The following is an 18,896-nucleotide window of genomic DNA, read 5'->3' as shown; positions in this document are numbered from 1 at the left end:
GAAGCGAATATTGTTGATTATCTCCTAACAAGGCCACATATTAAGGTCTGGGTAGGTTAGATAAGTAAACAATCAGTTCTTGTGATCAGTGTGTTGGATGCAGGAGAAATAGGCAGGAATAAAAATCAGAGCGACCTCGGCAAGGGCCAAATTATTATGGCAAGGCGACTGGGTCAGAATATCTCTGAAACGGTGAGGCTTGTGGGTTGATCCCGGTCAGCAGTGGTGAGAATATACCAACTGTGGTCCGAGGAGGGACAAACCAAAAACCGGCAACAGGGTGTTGGGCGCCCAAGGCTCATCGATGCACAAGGGCAACAAAGGCTATCCAGTCTGGTCTGAGCCAACAGAAGGTCTACTGTGGCACAAGCCACACAAAAGGTTAATGATGGTTATGAGAGAAATGTGTCTTAACACTCACCCTGCTGCGTATGGGGCTGTGTAGCCACAGAGCAATCAGAGTGCCTATGATGACCCCTGTCCACCGTTGAAAGCGACTACAATGGGCATGTGAGCGGCAGAAGGTTGCCTGGTCTGATGAGTCTCGTTTTTTTTTTTTTACATCACATGGACGACAGTGTGTGCGGCATTTACCTGGGGAAGTTATGGCACCAGGATACACTGTGGGACGACGACCAGCTGGTGGAGGAAGTGTGATGCTCTAGGCAATGTTCTGCTGGGAAACCCTGAGTCTGGCCATTCATGTGGACGTAAATTTGACTTGTCACCTTCCTAAACACCTTCATGACAATTGTTCCCTGGTGGAAGTGGTAGCTCTTAGCAGAATAATGCAATCTGACACACTGCACACATTGTTCAGGAATGGTTTGAGGAACATGATGAAAAGTTCAAGGTGTTGCCCTGGCCTCCAAAATCAGAAATTAAGTTACATTTATATTTATATATATATATATATATATATATATATATATATATATATATATATATATATATATATATATATATATATATATATATATATATATATATATATATAAATATAAATGTAACTTAATTTCTGATTGTACAAATGATTACATAATTTTGACAGCTCTTGTTTCACTGATTGGAAAGCCTGCTGTTCTCATCAGCATTCAACTTTTAGATGTCAGTGAATTAAATACTCCTGATATTTCCACTGAAACTGACAAAGATTTGTTAACATTGACATTGAATCTTCAAACTGCTGTTCATTCTGTGGTTGCTGGCGATATAAGAGGACCTAATGGAGACTGACATTTGGTCAGTCAATGTTTTAGCCGAATGGATCTGTAACATTTTAACTCGGTAGAGATAACTTTAAGAGAAAGAGCACAGATAAGGGCTCAACTCAAACACTGCAGCGGAGCATTGACATCTACATGATGTTATGAAATACTCTTTCTAGTTTGAAGCAGTAGACAGTGTGCCGTCATCCACATTGCATGTTCTTCACGCTTCCCATACACAAAAGAAATGTATTTGAAATATATTTTCAGTATATATTTTGGAATATATGCAAATATTTAAAATTGGCCCAATAAATATATTTCATCATATATTTTTGTTATATTTCAGAATATATTTCAATGTATTTGGAATATATGCCACATATATCTTGAAACTTTTGGGGACCCATACAGAAAAAAAAATACATTGAAATATATTCTGAAATATAACAAACATATATGATGTTAAGTGTGAAATATATTTATTGGGCCAATTTCAAATATTTGCATATATTCCAAAATATATACTGAAAATATATTTCAAATATATTTCTTTTGTGTATGGGTTAACCACACATTTATTAGATGTATCCCTTGTTCTTATTACTATACATTTCATCCACACTCTATAAACATGTATCATTCATTGTAAACTATTAACAATTACTTTACAACAAAAGAACTTCTGAAATATATTTCACTACTAATAAAAGTATCGAAATTAGTTTAGCAGAAATGTAAGCAAATATATGAAATGCAGAATATATATAATGCAATAAATACATTTAAAATAAAAACTACTTAATAGTAAAAATGTATTTAAATTCTTAACTTATAATGAAATAATTATATTAATATCATTAAATAAAATGTATTTCTTGTCAATAATATTTTATGTACATTTTAGTTATTTTTATTTCATTCTTCATTTTAATAATCAGATATTTTATACATTTTATAATTAATAGTGTTCATTTCCAAAAAAAGAAAGAAAAGAATTATATGTTATGTATAGAGATATTTAGGTTTGTCACTTTGCAGCTTTTATGTTAAATTAAATGAAAATTATTAAATTTTTTGCTGTTTAGCCACTGTAAATAATACTTATATTGCTATAAACATGTTTTCATCAATTGGTTGTTTAATTTTTTAAATAAATAAATGCTGTGCACTGTTTGTGAATAGTCCACATTTATGTATATGATTATGATAATTCTTCTTATTATTTTTATTATCATATTTATTAATATTATTTGCATACAGCGTGCAAAGTATTTGCTTCCTAAATATGAGGCATCTATCCAAATGTAGAGATTTTTTATTGGATGTTTGATTATACCGTGAAATGGGTTTATTCAGAAAGGCAAACCTCCAATATCTACTGATTATCAACTTCCAGTGAAAGTAACAAAAATTGTCCTTGACTGTGATTGGTCCAACATCACACAGTCATTCATAAACTCAGTGAACCAAGCTGAATGGTGAACAGGAACATATTTAAACTGACAAAGTCATCAAGTTCAAACTGAATGAAAGAAACATGAAAATGAAAATCTGAATGGCTGCTATACGAGACATTTACATATTTATCCTGCCCTGATACTGATGTGCAAGATATTCATGTGTAGCAGCTAAGGTTTGTTTTTACTGTAAATGTTAATATGTTTTCCCCCAAGCACGTATTAAAATTTAACCATAATTGCACTGAAATTATTTTTGCCGTTGAACACGTTCAGGAGGGAAAATAGCATAATTTATTTAGGGAATGCACAGAAATGATTCACAATATATTTGAATTATCATGAAAGAAGAATAAATCTTATCAATGTATGCATGACACAAGAATAATCAAACCATGAATTAGAAAGGAACTGACAGATTTAATAAACTACACATCTATAATAAAAAATAAAAAAACATTAAAATGCTTCTTTTCTTTTTTCCCCCCCCAAAACAGGTCAATTTAAAAGAATAAGGTGGGATCTAGTAAATTAAAATAAATACAAATTTCTGTTTTCTGAATGTTTGCTAGATTGAAACTGTCTTAATAATAGTGTTTTTATCCACTGCTATCTAAATTGAGCAATGTGCTACCATCTGCAGTTATTGAAATTGCAACATTTCATGATATATATCAGTTGTTCCTTTAAGGCTGACTTCAATTATAGTTCTTTTTAGTACAATGTGCTTTCAAAAAGAAATGCAGACATGCAAGAACACAATGGGAAAGACAGATTGAGCAGTGAATAAAAAACACACGGTAAACAATCATAATAGAGAATCAAAAGGTGCCTAACACCGACCCTTGCTACACACCATCAAGGATTTATTATTAAAACATATTCAATAAAGAATTTAAGGAAGTCCTCTCTACCTAAAAGAATGTCTATGTGGAGGACATTAAAGAAATGGTGTGGTTTCCCAGTCGGTGCATGGGTTTACAGTAAATCTGGGTTACTCCAGACTGTTGAACCATGTTCAAATCCTCAAGAATGCCAGTAAAGTAATTGTTTATTTGTATCGAGTGCAAATGGATCGCATGCCACATGTCTGTGACTTGTTTACGCTTTGCATTTAGTTAACCATACCTAATTGCTTTGCATTTTATTATTAAAATGTGATCCATAAAAACAGCATGTTTGACTGTGTCTTGTTTTCAGAGAAGTCATCATGTCCTGCTCGGCAATTGTGGGACACACAAACATTTGTAGGATCATAAATTTCCATCTTCATTCTTTGTTAGTTTTCAGTCCAGACCTGTGGTCAAATTTTCAACAGCTGAAATAACAATTTCTCCTTGACCAAACGTTAAATTAAATAAAAGTCCTCTGTTTGTGGAGTATTTTGACATTTGAAGTCACAATGACATTCTAGATTTTATAGACAGGCAGTTAATGTGGAAGCAATTATGACGTGCACACACCCAGCTGTTGACAACGCATAATTCAACAGTTTTTGTAAAGTATAATTCATTGTAGATTTTTAAGAAGACAGTAATATGTTGTTTGAATTTTGTCTTCAATACTTTTTTTTTTTTTTTTTTTTCAGGAGTTACTCTTTCAGGGAAGACCCATACAGAACTGTTCCTCAAGCCAAGATGGATTTCTTAAAGGAGACCAAATTAAAGAAAATATTGATCCTGTTTTAAGGTGATTATTTATTTTTCAGTTATTTTGCTGATGAAATACTTTCACCCATTCATGTTTATTTCAATGAAAAGTGTAAAACAAAAATGCAGCTATGTGAGGTCATCAAAACTAATTTTACATTTACATTTAATCATTTAGCAGACGCTTTTATCCAAAGCGACTTACAAATGAGGAGAACAATAGAAGCTATCAGACCAACAAGAGGGCAACAGTATACAAGTGTTGTAACAGGTCTCAGTTAGTCTAGCACAGTACACTGCAAGGTTTTATCAGACAAACAAAACAAATAGAATAGAAAAGATAAGAGCTAGTATTAATTGGTCAGGTGCTGACGAAAAATATACCTTTAGACATTTTTCGTGCCTCTTTGGGATGGCACCATGAGGCGTCGTTCACTTGCAGAACGCAAGCTTCTGGAGGGCGCATGAGTCTGAACTAGCGAGTTTAGGTATATTGGTGCAGAGCCAGTGGTTGTTTTGTAGGCGAACATCAGTGCCTTTAATTTGATGCGAGAGGCTATTGGCAGCCAGTGCAAACTGATGAAGAGAGGTGTGAAGTGGGCTTTCTTCGGCTCGTTGAAGACCACCCTCGCCGCCGCATTCTGGATCAGTTGCAAAAGCTTAGGCCCGCTTAGAGAGCATTACAATAGTCGAGTCTGGAGAGAACTAATTCAGAAATTAATATAATATAATATAATATAATATAATATAATATAATATAATATAATATAATATAATATAATATAATATGTTTTCCCTAATTGGTTAATACAATTAAAGTTCCCTCACATAATATCGATACCAAGTATTTAATTAAGAATTGTTTGAAAATGACTGTGTAAAATAAACTTTGAAAAATAATCAACAGCCAAGAGAGGAAAATCAGAGAAAAAATGTAGTTGTTTCTCATGAATAAAGAATTAGCTAAATAAGACATTTATTATTTTTGGTTGGTAATTAGTTGTTTTATTCTCAAAATGTGAAGTAAAAAAAAAAACTATTTAACAAAGGTGTTGGCAATGGTAGCGTTGATAATCGCAGAAACATGTTTTTGTGTACATTTCCCTGAATTTCATTATTTTTTTATTCTAACTGAAATTGAACTAAATTGAAATTCTGCATTCTGATTGCAAATTAAATTTAAATTCAGTATTGAAAAACTACAGGATTTAAATGCACAACCCTGATTTAGACAAATTACTTATACAATAATTATATTGGTCATGGAGTCATTTCACGGCACACATTTGAACCATCAACTTTTTCTTACATAACTGGCTTTGATCTTCGGCGGTGTATCTGCACTGTTGTTTTACTACTCACTGTTTAAGCGATGTTGTTCATGTCATTGTTGCGCATGGTCGAGGGCTCAGCCGTATGTCTGATCCTGTAATGATTAATTATTCAAATCTTGTTTGTCACATTCCTGTGCATTCAACTGGGACATGAACATGCTTTGGCGGTCAACAGTACGTGATTTATCGCAAAGGATTGTTATTTATTCAAAACATGATGCCAAGTAAGCTAACAGCTTAACGGCAGTCGATCTGATTCGTTTAATCAGTGGTGAAATAATCATCGAAAATGATCTTTCAACACTTGTGTGATTACATGACTGTGGACCATTTGGTTGTTATTTGCTACCAACCAGCCTTAAAACAAATTACTTTGTCCCTCCTTTACAAGTGCGATCTTTACTCTGAAGTTTTGTTGTGTTTATTTCTCATAGACTTCTTTAATCTTGTTGCATCTGGCCACATATAATTTTTCCCTAAGTGGACCCAAATGTTGGATTAGGACTCACCAAAAACATTTCCAGTAAATGTAAGATATATAAAGAGTGATTGTACAAAAGAGACAAATTCATGTAATGTGTTAATGTAGTGTGACCAATGTGCGTAAGAACCAGGGAAGCTATGAGTGTTAGATCATTTCAGAACGTGTAAAATATTCCTTGTGGGACTTCAGCCATGACTCGTTTTTTCTCTGGATGGCATTAAAGGCCCTTACAGCCAATGAGGACTGTCAGATCTCAATTACACTCACCTTTTAAGAAGCTGTGAACATTTGCATGGAGTCCAATGAATCATTTCAGACTGTGGGGGTGCACTGACTTGTGGGAAAACAGACAATGAGTGTGACAACATGCAGTTAACAATGAGTAGAAAGACAAATGTTTCCGTTTTATGTGGCACTTGATATTTTTAGTGGTTTTGCCACATTGGTCAGACCAGACATGACACGGATGGGGGAAAGTTGAGTGTTCTTCCAGGTAGAACTGGCCTCCTTTTATCGTTGTCTGGCTTTGCCAACCCAAAGACATTGCGAAAGCAACTACAAGCGCATCTCCCACAGCTGAACGACAACAACATTAGTGCCCATTTTTGTCTGTGCGTGTCTTGGTCAGGAGTGGATAGACAGTCTTGTGTGGTTTTTAGTGAATCATCCAGTCAACATCCTGACTCTGGTTTGTATCTGTGAAAGCTGCGCTATGTCAGGAACTGACCAGTAGTGTCTTAACAATGTTGAGCTAGTTGACAACAGACATAGAAGCTCAGTCTTTCGAAGTTAAATACCCCCCTGTGGTGAAGTTTTTAATGTTGTTTATGTCTCTGTGGTGTTTTAATATGCTTTTAAGGCAACCAATGTGCAAATTCATAAGTCAACACCATTGTTGAGTATTTTCTCCTTAAACCAGTGAACCAAAGACAGTCTCAAAAACGTGGTTTGAAATTGCAGTTGGTCTCTATGTCCCAAAACTGTTGTAACCAATCCTGTCACGAGGGGGGCGGGCTTTAGCATATAATTAACTATAGAGCTGGTAAGTCCCGCCCCTTCCGCTAACGCCACTGGACCTCTAGATTGAAAAATCGTCAACGCAAGTGAATGTGAGAAAATAATTCTTTTCTGGTCCCGTTTGAATTTTGCCATGAATGTGAACATATGTTGTCTGTGAATTTTTTATATAATTTTTCGTGTGAAGAATGCTACAATTTAGCGGGTAGAAGTTTGATACGGTTAGACTTTGTGTGAGAGCACTTTGTGGACTACAACTCTTTTTACATCAGACGGGAATCTGAAGAAAGAACAGCCCATTTGGTTTGAATGGTGACATTTGGGTACAAAACACACAGGCATCTCGATATGTCTCCATAGATTATCGCAGCATTAGCACCGTGATTTGGCAAGTGGAGGGAAAATGTGTTATGGGGTGACGTCACATAGGCGACATGTAGTTTTTCTCGTTATGTCTTTTCCACAACTGCTAGCCAAAGAATCATACAATATACTGTCAAACTCGTAACATGAAAAATTATATTAAAAATTCACAGACAACATATGTTCACATTCATGGCACAATTCAAACGGGACCAGAAAATAATTATTTTCTCACATTCACTTGTATTGACGATTTTTCAACCTAGAGGTCCACTTGGGGTTTTACGGATGGGCGGGACTTACCAGCTCTATGCTGAGAAGCAGGGAGTCTCAAGAGAATATGAAAAATCAGGTACATTTAGAAATACATAGTATTTGAAAAACAGTATGTGAAATGTCCCCGAATTACATATTACTTCCGCCGAGATTCTGAAGTGACACTTCAATGTCCCACTCAGCCTTTGAAATCTATGTCCTTCAAAGGATGCTGCCTCTGAACTGGGACACTACAGCTATTCTAATGGATATTTAATAACAGGTGCTTCAGGGTGTTGAAATAGCATTTTAGCTTAGCATAAAGCTAAACATTGACAAAGATAGTAGTCAACATTTGAAGTGGATCAAAAAGTTGTCTTAAGACAAGAACGGGTGTTGTTCAAAATTCATGTAGAACTTTGATGAAAGGTTTTGATCCACTTCAAATGTTGACTACTGTATTTCTAGTCAAGTCAAGTCCCTTATATTTAAGATACAGACTGCTTCAAAGAATCTTCACAGAATGATGCAAACTTCATCAAATCTGAGACAAATTCAACTTCTGCTCTAAAGCAGCTCTACAGAAGACAATAGTGTTGTTATGCAGCTGAAGTCAGTTAATTCTTTATTCAATTCAGTTCAATAAGTGTTAATTTTTTTCCAGTTTTGTCAATTATGAAACAAAGTCGATTAAATTATAAAGCAGCTATATAGAAGAGAGCAATGTCATCATCCAGCTCAGTTCAGTTCAAGTTTTTGTTTTCATCCAATAGTGTTCAATAGTGTCAGTGCAGTCAAATTACTAAATATTAAAAATGAAAAGTCTGTCATTAATTACTAATTAATCTGTCATTCCAAACCCATAAGAATTTCGTTCATATATATATATATTTTTTTTTGATATTTTATTAATTGAATACCAACGTTTTAAATTATAATTAACATAATTTGTTCAAATATTTTGTATTACAAAATATGTAACAACAGTATATGTTTTGATTATGAAGATGATTTGATGGCACTAACCTGGCAAAGTTTGGAAAACTCAGTTACTATTTCATTTTCAAAAGAGCTTACTGCATCCCCTCAGTACCTTGGAAACATAGTCTTGTTTTCAAGCAGATTGATGAAAAAACCTCCCTGCATTCTTACTCATGGAAGCCAGCCAATCAGATTACAGCTTGCCAGATTGTGAAAGTGCTTTCCAATTATGTGTGCTCAATATGCATCAGACTGTGGGTGTGCAGTCTCGCGCTGAAAATATTCTACGATTGGCCTACTTACGGTCTCTAAACATAAAACCGGGATATGAGAAAGTATTATTACATCGACGAAATTACTCACATCTGCTTCAAGTAGGCTACGTAAATGACAGATGGGTTGAAAGACACTATTTATATCATTAATTTATACCAGAAAACTTCAAGAGGACCTGTAGGAGTAATTGCTCGTTTAATGGATTTCCTCCTAATTGATCAGAAGGAAACGACGCCTCCTTGATAGTGTGATTTATCTCGATGTGGCAGTAGCCAAGTGCTTATAAGGCCTAGATGACCATTGCAGAAGCCTTGAGCATGTGGGTAAGTGCTTATGTGAACTGTCAAGGGTTTGGCTCACCCACCGGCTGGAGTCCCCAGTTCATTTGTTGAGTGTAGGGGCAAATGTTAAGCCCATCAGTGACCTGGACAGCCTGTTCTCTAGGAAGTTAGCCCACCCCAAAGCTGTGTTGAATGACTTACTGCAAATAGCTTTTACCAGGCCTTTCTAATCTACTTACCTCTATGAAATATTTTAATTTCCCATGTGGAAGTTTGAAGGATAGAAATGTTCTGTAGATTACATCCACCCAAGCAGGGGACGGCGGATTATTTGTATATTATAATGGAGCTGATTGTCAAGGGATCGGCTCCAACATACGTTCTCAGAGGGAATGCGGGCATGTTGTTTTTTTTTTTTTTTTTTGCGCTATAGTCACAGTGCAAAATTATTGGCTAGATCATCAACCTGAAATGTTTAATTCGGCTAAGAGGATTAAGATTCTTTACACTGTTCAGTGGCTCAGCCGGCATTTGGATTACCTGCACCTCAGACTTACTGTACGAAGTTGGAAAATAAACCTTGATAAAGATCCAGGGCCCAAACAAAGCAAACTCATTACCTGCAATGCTGAAATTATGAAATTTCTGCTACTTCTGCAACCCTTAATTATCCCTAGAAAACTGAGGTGTAGGCAGGTTTTCTTTGTTTTGACTAAGACATAAATTGACGTATTCAAAATATGGACCTTCTGTGATTTATCTCCTGAATTTCCCAAGACCGTAAGATCTTATTGCAAAGTACTTTTGTTTTCCAGAAAAAAAATCCTCTTCGGCATGATTACAGGAGATTTGGTTTTCTAAGATGTCCAAGTCACAGGTAATACCGCGAAGCAGACAATAAACACAACAAAGGCATAGTATCCAAAGCAAATCCATTTGAGCCTTGCCCAAAGGAACTCTTAGAGTCTCCTGGAAAAGACTTCTCTTCTGATACCTCGGAGAGTTCACGTACGCAGCGGGAGCCGCGAGTGGCCGCGGCCGGAGACAAGGACAAAAGATCAAACTAAGAGAACCACACATGACCTGATGAAAACAACAGCTTCATTGTGTCCTTATCGGGACCCCCTCTCATTTGCCGCTTCCTCCTTCTTTTCCTCCCCCACTTACTGCGTTTTTCATGTGGTAACAAATGTATAAGGAAGCAATGATTTGAAAGATTCTTCGGTTGGGGAAAAAAACTCGATTTGAAGCTTTGTAATTGAAAACACACATTGAGTCAGAGAAGCTGAGCTACCAGGGGAGGGCAGAGAAAGCCCCAATGAACAAAGGTTTGAATTGCGAAAGAGACAAACTAGACTCTGCGTGACATCTGACTAAATACTCTCATTGTTTTTCTCCCCAAAAACAAGTATCGCATAACCGGTGGAGGAAAAGAACAGAGGAGAGGGATGTCTGCCGAGCCCAGACCTGCTGCCTTGACTTCCCCCAGCGAGCTTCAGAAACAATCCGTCCGGTATTACGGAGACGTGCCCTTGAAAACTGTTTATCCGTCTGACTCTGTGCAACAATATAAACTTGTGAACCGTGTTTTGGAAGCATCTGTGTTTTTCAAAAGCTATGAATGGTTTCAGACCTCCTTCAAGGAAGGTTTAAGCCCTCAAAGTTAGATAATAGGGTAAGTCACAAGTGTTTATATTGTAGCGGTTGCATCAATCTGTTGCACATTGCTAGAGAGGCATAACAGGACACTGACTCTGAGCTTAAATTTCATGGATATTGGTTCCAGATTTTGTTCATTCATGGAGCTACGACTCAAATCGTGCAGCATGTTGAGGAGAGGGGTGCTATTTTCAAAGCCATCAGACCTGCAATTTTTGCCCGTCGGACAATAAAACGTTATATCTAGAGACCAGAGTATCATAGAGACTGGAGGGTAGGCTTTTCTGCTTTAGGACGGAAAACAATGGGTTAACAACACCCTAGCAACCACTCAAAACACTAGCAACCACTCAGACTGGAAGAACCACTCAGAATCCATTAGCAAATAAGGAGAAAGCTGACTACAACATTATTTCTTTTTTTAATTGTTTTTAATAAAAATGTTATATGATATATTCTATTAGTTTATATCTTTGCATGGAGGCCAAATGAAATGCAAAATAAGTAAATTAAAAAAAAAAATTCTCTAATTTTTAAATTCAGCATTATTTTTTTTATATATATATTTTATTTATTTTCTAAATTCTTATTTTTTTGGCTGATATAAATTATGAAAAATGTCAAGGGTGATGCAACTTTCCTGATATTATGAAGAAAAAAGGCCTCATTAAAGGAATTAAAGTCTTGAAAAGAATTGCTTAAGTAGTTTGGCTTAATCTATTATTTAATTAGATTTTTAATACTTGTTTTGCCATTTTATTTTTGTTTTTCCTCAAACAATAAAATTAACCAAAGTGCTATGATGTTTAATATCTGAAAAACATTTGTCTGATTTTGTCACAGTCCAACCAACTTGCAGGAAAAAAGACAAAACTGGAAATTCGATCATAGAACTGCATACCATGCAGGTCAGCAATTCTCTTAAAATATAATTTAATAATCATTTTAAGATAATTTGGTGAGGCAAGGGTAATTCAGGTTTTAAAATGTCATGTGGTTTGACTTACCATAAACTTGAGAGTTAATAATTCATGATATTTGGTAAACAAAATACTTTTAAAAAAGTGTTTTAATATGTACATTGAAATGTATTCAATGTGTAAGAAAGAAATGCTTAGGCTACTTTTTCTTATTAGTCTTTCTGTCACAAGACGAAGATGAAGACGAAGATAGACAGGATCCAATACAAAGTGATTATAATATTACAACGAACACAGGAACAGACAGATGGTTTAACAGTGTGTGAAACATGGGGTAAACACACAAACATCGACCGACCGAAACTGAGTGAACAGAAAGGAACTAAGTACATGGTGGTGATGCTGTGATGAATGAATGTCCATGGTTATTCCAGAGACTATGACCACTCTGGAGCCTAGTTCTGGAAATGGAGAGGATACCAAGAGTGCTAGATCTCAAGGACCTATTTGGTTTGTGGGTGAAGATCACTTATGAAAGATGTGACAACCTGGCAACCAACAACCTGGCAACAGCATTTTGAACCATCTGGAGACACATTAGACAGGACTGACTTACTCTATAGTATAGAGAGTTGCAATAGTCTAGGCGAAATAAGATAAGTAAATGAATGATTTCCTCAAAATGTCTAGCTGAAAGAAGACTTGATTTTCTCTAAAAGTCGTAGATGGAAAAAACATGATTTGACCACAGCACTAATTTGCTTCTCAAATTTCAGGTTGCATTCAAAAAGAACACCTAGGGTTTTTGCACAAGGTGTAATATAACAAGGAAGATAGCCGAGATTAATGGCACTTTAAACCAAATAAATTAACTTCAGTATTGTTTTCATTTAGCACCAAAAGGTTTGTTTTAATGATATTTGTGGTTCGTTTAAACAGGCTAACAGTGGTCCTAAAGATTCTTTGTTTCTATGTTGCAAAGGAAGATGTAACTGAGTGTCATCAGCATAAAGATGAAATTACACTATCTTAAAAATCCACTAAAGACACATTTCTGTCAGGACCACTACCGTCAAATATGATTGACAGTTAGCATACAGTTTGGATTGGCGGTATGGTTCCGTTCTGGGCGAGAACTCCCTGCGCATCCATGCAGCCTAGCATGGAAAAGAGCAGGGAGAGCAGCAATAACCCCCCTTGGTGTAAACAGAACAGAACCAACATGAACGTTTGCAAATATATTTAATTCAAGATTTTAAAGTACAGCATAATTCAAGAATTTATTCTGATTCAAGGGGAATCAGAATGCCAAATACTGACTGGGCGAGAGGAGGAGCTGGTGATGGAGGAGGGTAATTAGCTCCTGAGAAACGAGATAGCTGCTGATAACACTGAAGGAGCTTATATATGTATTCGGTGATAGGCATCGTATTCCTATAGGTAGATAGGTGAGGGTCAGCTGATGCAAGCTTGACTAACGTGACCTGCCAGAACTAACGGTACGCTTGATATTTCTTAAAAATAGCACCCATAGGCAACATACTGAAAATAGAATCGGACCAAGAATTAATCCCTGGGGTACACCGCATGCAAGAGGACATGAGGAATAAATATATAGACCAATAGAAACACTGAACCTTCTGTTTGAACAAAAAAAAGAAGAACAAAACCATTTTAACACAGATCTGCAGTCCAACACAACTCTCCAGCCAGGAAATGAGAGCTTTTAGCGTAAGCTCTACCAGGAAGATTCTAATGCGATATCATTCATTCATACAAATAGGTCTGGCCAATCATTGCTTGGTACCTGGAGTACATAAGCACTTAACTCTCTGTTTCACGTTTACAGTTGATGATGCTGACGTTCCCCTTCATCCTCCCCGCCACCACCAGGTTGGCCCCTGTCCATCCATCGGGGTAGGCTCCACCCCTGCCTTCGTCTTCAGGTAGGATCAGTTGAATATGCATCCCCCAGGATTTAGACTAAGGAAGGTGCCTACGCCAAAGAACTTTGCTATACAACTAAACCGGAATCATTGTAGCTCACAATAAGAAAATAAGAATATTGTGGTCGACCATGTCTAAAGCAGAGCTTAAATCTAGAAGCACCAAAGCAATGGCATTCCCCTTTGTCAGTTTCCAATAAAATGTAATTTAAGACTTTTAAAAGAGCGGATTCAGTGCTGTGGTGAGATTTCTTGGATTCGACTTCAGATGAGATTGCAACTGGGTCAGTACAATTTTTTCAAAAATTTTAGAAATAAATGGAAGGTTAGATAAAGACCTAAAATTAGTAAAATCAGCAAAACCAAGATTGGGCCTCTTTAACACTGGAGTTACTGTAGCATTTTTTTAGACAGCCAGGAACTATTTCTGCACTAATACTCTTATTTAAGATAGTTATTAGATCATGCTTAAATGTGTCAAACATTTATTTTAGGAATCAAGATGGAACAGTATCTTGAGACAAATAAGTTGGTCTCAGATGTTCAACGATGCTTTTACAGGTTTGAAATGAAACGGGCTCAAAATCACAGCCGAACTGTTTAAGCTGAGTTATTAGCAGAGTCTATTAAGGGAAACTTTGATTTTAAAATAACAATTTCTTAGTAAAGAATGTACAGAATTGTTCACACAGAGAGATAGAAGGTTCAGGATAGGTATTAAAGGGATAGTTCACTTTGAAATTAATTTTTGATATGTTTTAGCTTACCTCAAGGGCATCCAAGATGTAGGTGTCTTTTTTTCCGCAGTAGTTTCAATTTTGATATTTTTAGGTCAAACCGTTCTTGTCTGTCAGTCATATAATGCAGGTCTGTGGTCACTGTCTCAAAACACAAGCACAGAGTCCAAATTAAAACAATTCCCCATCGTCCAAATGAAACAATTCCCCATCATAAGTACACATTGATGGCCTAAGACACAAAACGAGCGGTTTGTGTGAGAAAACGAACAGTATTTATATCGTTTTTACCTCTTGAAAACAGCACACGTCTAAATGATCTGACGGCGCAGGCGGGTATAGATGTATACGTAGATGTCGCCTTGGCTACTGCAGTTCATTGGAACGAAACCGTAGCAAAGCGACATCTAGTGTATATATCTATGCGGGTATAGATGTATACACTAGATGTCGCCTTCGCTACTGCAGTTCATTGGAACGAAACCGTAGCCAAGGCGACATCTATGAATATATCTATACCCGCCCGCGCCGTCAGACCATTTGGACGTGTGCTGTTTTCAAGAGCTAAAAACGATATAAATACTGTTCGTTTTCTCACACAAACCGCTCGTTTCGTGTCTTAGGCCATCAATGTGTACTTATGATGGGGAATTGTTTCATTTGGACGATGGGGAATTGTTTTAATTTGGACTCTGTGCTTGTGTTTTGAGACAGTGACCATCGACCTGCATTATATGACTGACAGACAAGAACGGTTTGACCTAAAAATATCAAAATTGAAACTACTGCGGAAACAAAGACACCTACATCTTGGATGCCCTTGAGGTAAGCTAAAACATATCAAAAATTAATTTCAAAGTGAACTATCCCTTTAACAGAGGGGTTGATCACGGAGTCAATGACAGAGAAAAGGATAATACATACATGTACATAATACATGATTGTCACCAATGATCTCAGATAGATATTTAGACTTAGCAGTCTTAACAAGTTTCTGATAAACATGTTAAGAATCGTTCAACATTTCATAGGAGACCTGTAGCTTGTCCTTACACCTTTTATGCTCCACTCTGCTGCAAGCCTTTCTGAGCAACCGAGTAATGGAGCAATGGAGCTTAATGGAGCAATGAGATTCAGAAGAGTCAAACATTTCTGATTAAAACAACTAAGAAGTGTTTTTGCATCAGGAAAAAGGGGAGGTGCTAATGGCCTGTCAGCCATAGAGTAAAGGGCAGCAAATCTCACATTATTGAGTGGAGAAAAGCAATTCCAACAGACCATGGAAGGTGTATTACCAGCTCGGCCAGGGAGGAGAGGAGAAAATTGTTTAGATTTATGGTCTAAAAAACGTATGAGATTGGTTTCAATTTCCGAAATTTGAAATCCATGTCAAAGAACCAAATCCAGCGTATGACCATGGCCATGTTGCACCCACTGTACAAAATCAAATGAATCAATAAGATTTTAAAAAAAACTTTTACCAGAGGTTTAGTGGGGCAACATAAATGAGTATTAAAATCACCCAACTAGTCTTCTCAATAGATCAGCAAATTCATCTAATAAGATGTTGTTAATTTGAGGGGGGCGATAGACAGTAAAGCATAGAACTGGACACACCAGATCTATCTGAAAGCGCTGTACCTCGAAGCTAGAATAAACATCAGTTGGGATGATACGTGTAATGTACTTGTACTTGTAATGTACTACAGACATTGTGCAGTCATGAGGGACAAGTTCAGAAAAGGGACTAGAGTCTCCCTCTTTAACCCAGGTTTCAGTTATAAATATGATATCCAAGATCTCTGCAGTGAAGAAATCATGCTGAATGAAAGTCTTAAAGTCTTAAGTCTTGACCAGAGATCGAACATTAATTAATGCAATTCTGATCGGCTTGCTAGGCAAATGGCGAGCTTGATTTAACAAATGGAGAACTCCATGGTTCATTCCTCCACCGTGAATCTGGGGAAAAACGGGATGCACAGGCTCATCCAGGAAGCCGGGGACAATCGGTCGAATCCACTGATGAGGCAGATCCAACGAGCGCCTTGCCACATGGTGGCCAAAAACAGTCTCAAACACCGGTGAAGAGAAATCCAGACTGGGCTTTACCCTAATGGCAACACCTGCCTGCTTCCCTCATCTCCTGCTGCTCCTCCTCCGAAGAACGTCAAAAGGCCGTCAACACAGAAAGTCAGGAATGTTTGAGAAGAACAGCAGTGGGCAGGTATGGGATTCACTCCATACGGCATCAGTCGAAAAAGAGACTAAGTTTTCGATTTCAAGCAGGGCTTGACGGCCATAGATTAATGAAGTAGAACTAGTATATTAAAAATAACATAAAAATGGTCAACAACAGCACACAGGACAGATGGCTAGACACAAACACCAGCGCCATTTTGCTCATAAGCTGCCTGGTAACCGTTACACCGCATGACAGTTTTTAGAATCATTAAATGTAAACATACCTTGAAATCGGTACGAGAAACCAACATGCATCATGTTCTTAGAAATGTATTCATGTTAAACTAGATTTTCCCTTGTTGTGGTCACTCTTATATGGCATTGAGTCCTATTGCTGTAGCCTTCAGCTTATTGTATTAATACTCATTCACTCATTAAAAAGCTTTTCTTCTTTTTTTTCAGGAGACCAGTTTCTTATTTCATTCCTGTTTGCTGACTGAAAGCCTGGTATTTCTTTGGCATCTGTCCTAGGATGCATTGGATTTTTTTTTTTTTTTTTTTGGTCTCTAAACATCCTATTGAAATGCATGAGTCAGATTTTGATGGTTTGGCAGACCAATGAGACAGCTTGTTCCCGCCTCTAAAACGAAGCACCATTGTAACGTTGGTCTAATTGCCCTGGTATACGCTAGAACTGCATCTGAAAGGAAGTGGACAAAAGTTCACAGTGGGTCATTTTGGCTAGCTAAGATGAAAGCCGCTTCCATTTTTAATGAGGATTAACCCAAAAGGTCCCTTTTACTCACAACTTGGAGGCTGGCAGTGTCTTATGCATGTCCTCTCTCACGCAGAAGTCCCCTGAGCTGTTGGAGGCCCCAACTCCATGTGACCCTCTCCCCCATATTGGGCCGTGCGGCCCCCTGCACATCATACACAACGCGAGTTAAATGAGTTCAGTGCCCAAATAGGGGCCTTTCATCTTGGCCTCGCAGTCCCATACTTGTTTGGAGGTCAATGTGTCAATTCGTGTAATGGAGGTCCTCCATGATCCTGTATGTGAAAAGTGTGTTAAATTCCGTGTGTGAAAAACAAATACTGACACTTGTTTTGCAACAGTGATATGATGAATAGCACATTGAATTATGTGTCAGACGTGACTACGGGTAATAAATCGTATTTAATTACTCATAAGTTTGGATCTTCTCTGATCTTCCATATGAGTGCAATATCTTTCCTCTTGAGTAAGAGATGACAATTATTCATTTAAAAGAGAAGGTGGGTGGAAATGTATTTATTGAAAATAATGTGACATTCAGACATTTATTAGCATTGCTTCCTAAGGCAAACATCACTTTAATTGCTCATAATTTGAGTTATATGTTTGAACCTCAAATATTCAACTTCAACATGTAACTGTAACATGTAATAGTCCTATATACATTCAACTTCGACATGGAAATTGACAAACGGGACCTTTTCATGAAAAACTATAAACTGACAATTTCTGCTAAACCATTAAGATCCTTAGCCCATTCTTAACCTTAATCTAACCTATACTACAATGTTAAACCAAAAACTAACCCTTATCCTCACTTTGGCAATGTTCAAAAGGAAAGTGTTCATCCAGAAAATCGGGTCAGACCGACCCCCAAACCAAATCCCAGCACACACACACTCTCTCTCGATTGAGGGATGGACCTCAAGTGTACAGAAGGGAAGGGGGAGTTTGTTTATGGAGGGAAAGACTTGAAATGCAAATGTTCACCACAACAGTGCCACAAGACATCAGGACACAAACTCCGCCTGACCAGTTGAGACTTGTTTACATCAATTTTCTACTGCTGCTCATCTAATAAGTAATAAGATTACCTAGCCCGATTTCACATTAGCGTTATATTGTTCTCTATTATGTTAATTTACTTTGGCACAGTATCCATCCTTCCATCCATTCTTTCATCCATCCATCCATCCATCCATCAAGCCAGCCATCTGAAAAATCCACCATTATTGGCTCGTTTCCACCGAGTGGTACGGTACGCAATTATTTGTTTCCACTGTCAAAAGTTGTGAATGGTACCAAAATGCCGAACCACTTTTTCGGTACCTAAAGGGAGGAGCTAGACTCACTGCAGAACGTTGATTGGT

General features: G+C 37.1%; 1 long non-coding RNA gene across 2 annotated transcripts in view; it reads left to right on the top strand.

Annotated features, from left to right (window-relative positions):
- LOC308685113 overlaps positions 1 to 17,940 on the top strand; it is a 60,816-nt gene extending 42,876 nt beyond the window's left edge. For both annotated transcript variants that reach the window (XR_014029426.1, XR_014029427.1), the window contains 4 exons: positions 4,257 to 4,357; positions 13,737 to 13,833; positions 16,469 to 16,794; positions 17,214 to 17,940. This is a non-coding gene — a long non-coding RNA (uncharacterized lncRNA). The remainder of the gene's footprint in view (positions 1 to 4,256; positions 4,358 to 13,736; positions 13,834 to 16,468; positions 16,795 to 17,213) is intronic.
- The last annotated feature ends 956 nt before the right edge of the window (positions 17,941 to 18,896 follow it).

This window comes from Scardinius erythrophthalmus, assembly GCF_964197995.2.
Source record: "Scardinius erythrophthalmus genome assembly, chromosome: 24".
Classification (NCBI taxonomy): domain Eukaryota; kingdom Metazoa; phylum Chordata; class Actinopteri; order Cypriniformes; family Leuciscidae; genus Scardinius; species Scardinius erythrophthalmus.
The sequence above is the reverse complement of the archived record's forward strand: the minus strand, read 5'-3'. Positions and strand labels throughout refer to the sequence as shown.